The sequence below is a fragment of the Phyllopteryx taeniolatus genome, chromosome 1 (assembly GCF_024500385.1).
Source record: "Phyllopteryx taeniolatus isolate TA_2022b chromosome 1, UOR_Ptae_1.2, whole genome shotgun sequence".
Taxonomy (NCBI): domain Eukaryota; kingdom Metazoa; phylum Chordata; class Actinopteri; order Syngnathiformes; family Syngnathidae; genus Phyllopteryx; species Phyllopteryx taeniolatus.
In genome coordinates, this window is record NC_084502.1 from 14,148,725 (window position 1) to 14,155,607 (window position 6,883).

General features: G+C 42.7%; 1 long non-coding RNA gene across 1 annotated transcript; it reads left to right on the forward strand.

The window, feature by feature from the left end:
• The first annotated feature begins 2,133 nt into the window (after positions 1–2,133).
• LOC133482044 (uncharacterized) lies at positions 2,134–4,034 on the forward strand. Its single transcript, XR_009789716.1, has 3 exons — positions 2,134–2,193; positions 2,566–2,791; positions 2,999–4,034. It is a non-coding gene; the product is annotated as an uncharacterized LOC133482044 (long non-coding RNA).
• Positions 4,035–6,883: the final 2,849 nt, after the last annotated feature.

The following is a 6,883-nucleotide window of genomic DNA, read 5'->3' on the forward strand; positions in this document are numbered from 1 at the left end:
TAAACTGCAGCATGTGCACACCTGGTTCAGTTTAGAACATGTAGAGTCGAGGACGACGCAGTTAGTGGTTTCATCTGCGAAATGTGGAGGTGTACGTGCTTAAAGCGCAAACTTTCTCCCCAAAAATGCTAGCCTTGCGTGTCTGCTCACATGTTGTTATGTCAGGGCCGCGGTGTCATGCAGCCTCAAAATAAACGACTCGTTCTGGAACCAAAAGCAAGGCACCAGTGTGACTGCATGCTGAAATATCAAGTGAGACTTTCTCATTGTCGTTGTTGTAAACTGGCCAAAATAATCAGCTCATAGGATTTTTAAAGCTAGAGTGCAATGCTTCCAAAATGAGAGCATTAAATGAGAACACCAGCTATGTGTAAATCTATGTCAGATGTGTTGCCTTGATGATGAGGAGCGCCAACACAGACTCGGAGTGGCTCATCTGTTTCCTATTGGGATTGAGCAATTCTGGCAGGAAGGCAGGGGCAGCAGATGAAGGCAGCCCACGTTGGAATGACGGTAAAATCAGAGTAAAGGGGCAGAGAAACAGGAAATGACAGTGTGACCCACTGGGCCCACTTAGCAGCTAGCCAGAACCCCCTGGCCACCGCCAACCTACTGGGTCGAGCAGTTTCCATCACCTGCTGCTTCTGGTCCCCCCCCCCCCTCTCGCATAAATCCAGGTGCTCCTGAATAAAGCTCTCTGTCTGCAGGAGCCGCAAAAATGAAAATGACACTTTAACTCCTTGGATTGCAGTAATGACTTTTTTTTTGGACTGATATGTACAATGTAGTGTCGATATATTCAGCTGTACCTTGACATACAAGTTAAATTCGTTCCGTGATTACACTTGTAACTCAAAGCACTCATCGCCAATCATCTTTCCCTATTGAAATGCAGTGAAATGCCATTAATCGGTTCTAGCCTCTGACCCACCAGAAAGAAAAAGAAAAAAAAGAAAAAGAAATAAATACATTTTGTAATGGGTTTTTGTAATAAGAAAAATATCAAATATCACTCTATAATATTGTACTTTAGAAGAAAAAAAACATACAGGAATGACATAATTGAATAGAATGTAAATAGTTTTTGTCCCATTGTCACTTCAATTCAATGGACATTAAACTGCTCCTTCTGGTGTGCACGCCTTGGCCACTTGGGTGAAGTGTAATACAGACATAGCGACATGGAGACATCTCAATTCCTAAGTAACCAGCAGTAATATTAGTTATTCTTTACAGAGGATACAAAATATATGCCTGTGAGTATTGTTATATTATCTGTCTATATGAGTTGCTCTTCTGTTTCAGTTTAAATAGATTTTGCTTAAAGGGTTATAACACTGTGACATCGATGCTATTTGTTTTATATTTAGAGCGACAGTAAAATTTAACCGAGGGTGGCAAGCAACAGCTTGAGGCCTCGTTTTTGAAGAATTGTCTATCTCAAATTTTGGCTCACAAGTCAAAGCAAAAAAAAAAAAAAAAAAAAAAACCAGCTGAACGATGAATCGTATTTTTCAAATTATTTTGGGAATGTGGGAGTAGAAGTATCCAGAGAAAGTTGGAGAGAATATGTGCACTGGCTGGAGCGCCAAGTCAAACCATGAACATAAGAATCGTGAGGCGGGCGGACGTGGAAACCACATACTGTACTGGATACAGGACAGTGCAAAAGTCTTAGGTCACGTTTAGATTTGTTGTTATAGCAAAGCCATAATGATCGTATACAAAATAACTAGAATGGTACTGAGTAGAGTACAGACACCCCATCAGGGTTGAACTACTAACAAAAGTGAAAACAATTTATAGAGCTCTGTATTTTCAGTTTGCGTTTGCTAGTTAGCAGGCGACCTTCTTGTTCATGGAGGATCGAGAAGAGACAGGAGGTGCCATCGTGATTCTATGAGTTGTTACCAGATCGACTCACATGGCTAGAAAAAAAAAGCACCCTTATTACAGAAAAGGAATTCTCTGCTCGCAGTGCTGGCCCATGGAATTTCAACTATATGAGCCAGAGGAATATTCCTTTAACCGATCAGATTTCACATTCATCTCAGAGGGGACGTCAATGACGTCAGCATTTTTCCATCCTCTGATTGGTCGGTCAGAGCAAAACTTGCTACAGCCAACTTTGACAAGCAATACACGTCTGCAGCGATCTGCACGCATTCATACATTTCATAATCAGCATCTCTGGTGAGTATGATGTTACTTTTATTGACATTGTTTATTTTGTTGTCATGTTTCTAGATAAATATTGATTGTGAACTGCTCCAGATGATGTACATGGCACAGCTGCGTGCTGTTATATTCTGTTTTTGCATAGTGTTGATGTTTTCTGTAATTGTGACCCGGTAGTGGTAGTAGGCCTATTGAAGTCAACACTGAAGAAAATGTCCTTTGAATTTACTGAGCGATATAAACCACAACTGCTTTGTGTTAAAAAAAAAAAGAAAAGAAAAAGGATTTTTCACCCGAAACACTATAGACAGTGGATGACAGAATACTGAATATCAGCTTCTGACACGTCTTGCTATATTTTTCAATGTTTATTTTTTTTATACTTAGTGACGATCCAATACATTCCTACGCTGGATCACTTGGTGGCGCTCTGAAATGACGTAACGGAAATGATGTATTTTACCAACAAACGGGAAGGACCATATACGGGCGGCACAAAGACGTTCAACACCATCACCACCTCTAATTCCTCTCCTCCAAGCTTCTCCAGCTCAGCATCTCGCCTGCCATCTGCCGGTGGATTTACAGCTTCCTGATGGGCAGGACACAGCAGGTGAGCCTGGGGGACACCACCTCATCGACACGCACCATCAGCACTGGGGAGCCCCAAGGATGTGTCCTCTCTCCACTGCTCTTCTCTCTTTACACGAACGACTGCACCTCAACGCACCCGCTTGTCAAACTTCTGAAGTTTGCAGATGACGCCACAGTCATCGGCCTCATCGATGATGATGATGATGACGAGTCTGTGTATCGACAGGAAGCGGAGCGGCTGGAGCTGTGGTGCGGCCGACACAACCTGGCGCTGAACAAACCTGTGTTTATCCATCGCAGTCTGGTTTGGTGCTGCCACAAAAAAGGACAAACTCCAACTGCAACGGACAATCAAAACTGCTGAAAAGCTTGTCGGTGCCCCCCTACGCACCCTTGAGGACTTGCTCGCTGCCAGAACGAAGACGAGAGCATGCAAAATCCTCTTGGACCCTCCACATCCTGGTCACCAGCTCTTCTAGCTCCTTCCCTCAGGTAGGCGCTATCGAACATCCATCCATCCATCCGCTTATCCTCACTAGGGTCGTGGGGATGCTGGAGCCTATCCCAGCTTTCTTTGGATGAGCAGCGGGGTACACCCTGAACTGGTCGCCAGCCAATCACAGGGCACACATAAATAAACAACCATTTGCACTCACATTCACACCTATGGGCAATTTAGAGTCTTCAGTCAACCTATCACGCATGTTTTGGGGATGTGGGAGGATACCGGAGTACCCGGAGAAAACCCACGCAGGCACGGGGAGAACATGCAAGCTAAAACCATCACATATTGCTTCCCTCTTGCCATTAACGTCTTAAACTGTTAACTTACAATTAATTCTAGTGTAACATGCTGGCAATTTTTGTCTTGTCAATTATACATTATTCGTGCACTCACTATAGTAGTCTCGCCGCTCTGCACTATTTGCATATCTGTTGTTGACCAATACTTGCCCCTCATGTGCTTGAGAAGTATCTGCACCATTTGCACAATTGTCACTGTACCAGATTATTGCTCTATTAGTCATTTCAAACTGCTATGAATTGCTAGAGGTCTCTGCATCATTTGCACAACTCCCAAAAAAAAATTATAATATAGTATCAGCATTGCTCAGTAACTCTCTGTACTGTGTTTTATGTTTATGTTTTTTTTTTATGTCAAATGGCTGTCTGTTGTTGTACTAGAGCGGCTCCAATTTATGGAGACAAATCCATTGTGTTTTTCTGACATACTTGGCAAATAAAGATGATTCTGATATACATACAGCATATATATATATATATATATTAATGAAAACAAATTGTTTATTGAAGGTCTTTGCATCTTTTTACAGCTTGCCACCTATTTGTTATTAATATTTCTCCGAGCAGTTCCTGCTCCTTACTTCCCCTGGCCTGCTGAACGAGCATTACACTCGCCAAGGGCCTAAAGCTCAGAAATCATTCCTGTTTCCATCCATAGCTCTTTACAATACCTTCAGCGCTCCCTGGTGATGGATTAATGCACTGTTGTTGTCATTTTATTGCCATTTTATTGCCCTAGTGCAATTTAGCAGGCTTTATGTGCCTCCACTGTCCGGTCGAACAACGCGCAGGCGCAGGAGGTCAGCACATTCCTGGGACTGTTGGTTTGATCACTGCGCATGCGCACTGTATTGCCAGCGCGCGCGCACGCGCACACTCCCACGCACTGACGGTCTAAATCAAACACACAATTCATTGAAACACAAATGGGCTGCTATACAAGCAGGCAGATGAAAGCACGAGTTGGGAATCTTTCAGCTGGCTGATGGACTTGACGCTCACTCACTGCTCCTTTCTCACCACCAGAGGGCAATGTCACTCACATTGCTGCCGCCTCATGCAACGTTGTCAGTTCAAAAAATGTTTCTCAATACTGTCCCTTAAACTGTTTATAGATTCACCTTCCCCCCCCCCCCCCCCCCCCCCCCTGTCGAACAAAGCTCAAGAACTACACAGCGTAATGCTTTTCATGCAAATTTATTTGCGACATTCACTGTGATGGCTGAATGCAAAGGTCTTATTTAGGGAACTGGCTGCTTAATGTTAGTAATAACAGCGCTGTTTCGTAATATGAATAATAATCATTTGATTTAGTATCAGTCCTTCAGATGTATGATGATCACCCGCTTTCTGGAATGGCCTAGCACCATCTTAAAGGTTTCCTGAGGAAGCGTTTGAAAAGGGCCCTGAATCAGGCTTTTGGCGAGTTGATCAATGAGACTGCACCATATTTTTTTCATAGTGATTATTTATAATACGATGCAGTTGTTATGGGCTCCTGCTGTCCACACTGCACAGTTTTATGTATTTGTTGCCATGCTTTTAAGTTTTTATCACTTCTCTGCTTGCCCCTGGAATACACTTTGGACCTCTAGGAAATATATGACGATCACACTTTAGTTAATATTCTTGATGCTCTAGAGACTTTTTGTAAAAAACAAAATTCTCTCATCTGCTAAATTTCATAATGCTTTTGTCCCCCCCATAATATTGGATAATTGTCTTTGCTGTTGTAACCAGTAAATGTCCCCATTGTGAGATGAATAAAATCTTATCTCAATTAAATTTTTTTTAATTATTATTATGTGTTTTGGCTCAGAAATGACACCTTTACCCAAAAACCCTAACCCAATTTGTTTCAATAACATATCACTTTTATGTTTGACGTCTTTGACGATTTAATAGTTGCAATTATGTTCAGCCCATCTAGATCCTCATACTTGCAAACATAGCAGAACACATTGGATGTTTGTTGTTGAGTGTTACGTAAAAGGCGCTCACCCGCAGTTAAATCCACACAGCGTGCTGCTCATCTAAGGCGACGAATATTTTCTCACATCTCTTGCCAAAGTGTTATCTCTCCTTTGTTGTCTGACAAAACGCCCAGGAGGCAACTCCATTCAACAACAAAAAAAAAAAAAAAAAAAAAAAAAGAAACAACACAGTCTTGGTATGCATTCTTTTTTCCCGCCTTTATGTTTGTATAATGTTCCAACAAACGTCTATGATTTATGGGCATTCAAATGTGCATAAATAATCCCAAATTTGTGACATGAACAGTTATTGTAATAGTAGGTTATGAGCACGGAGGAGGGGTATGTACACTTCCAAAAGTTCTGTTTATTTGCACACTCAAAACATTAGAATGGATCCTGGGTCTTGACTCAGGTCACATGGAGTCACACAAAGCCGCCACCAGAGGGAGCACACACACTGTTTATTCTTGTGAGAACCCTTGGAAGTTTGGCAAAACTACTGTAATTCAAATTGTTATTGCTGCTCACACCTCTAATAAAGTAAAAACAACAAACACACGTTCATGTGCAACTACATATTTTCAACAATTTCAAAGCCTCCCTGCCTGGAAATGTCTCATGTTGCCTTTCCTGTAACGGAGATTATGTGGATGTACACCTGTGTGTACATTTCCTTCCCATTTGTAAATGTATTTTTTATTTTTTTTGTAAGCGTCTGTAACCTCAGAGTCTCTAACGCCCTGAGAGCTGCTGATCCATCACTCTTAATGGAAGAGGATAAGTTTCAGCCAGTGAAAGAGAGATCAGACAAAGGCAGGAGGATTTATGGCAGACGGAGAAGTGGAACTGGCTGTGGGCCTTGATCTGAGCCGGGCTTTGGCTCGGCGAGCTGAGGCATTGCCTTGGGCCAGGGTCATTCTCATGCACGTTCGCCCAACCCACACACACACACACACACACACACACCGTTGCACTGACGTTACACCAGGCCCGCGGAGCTTAAATCCACTCACCACATCACAAAATCCAAGCCCATTTTGAAGCTTTTGAAGTCCCCGCCTGCAACCTTCATTAGGCCCAACTTTTGCACGTCTGTCTTTCCCAATGAATGGAGAGATCTGTGTGGTGAAATATTGAGCGGGGACCTGTTACATGTTAGTTTAGGAGATGGCCGAGGTGTAAATTATGTGGGAGTCCCTGGGCAGGCTTATTTATGAGAGGCCTGTCAGGTGTTTAGGTGTTGCAGTGAGATGTGCGGCTTATAGCGTTTACTTTGGTGTAAATCAGGTCATGCGGGCCGCGTCTGTTTGCATGGCCTGTTTACACGCGTC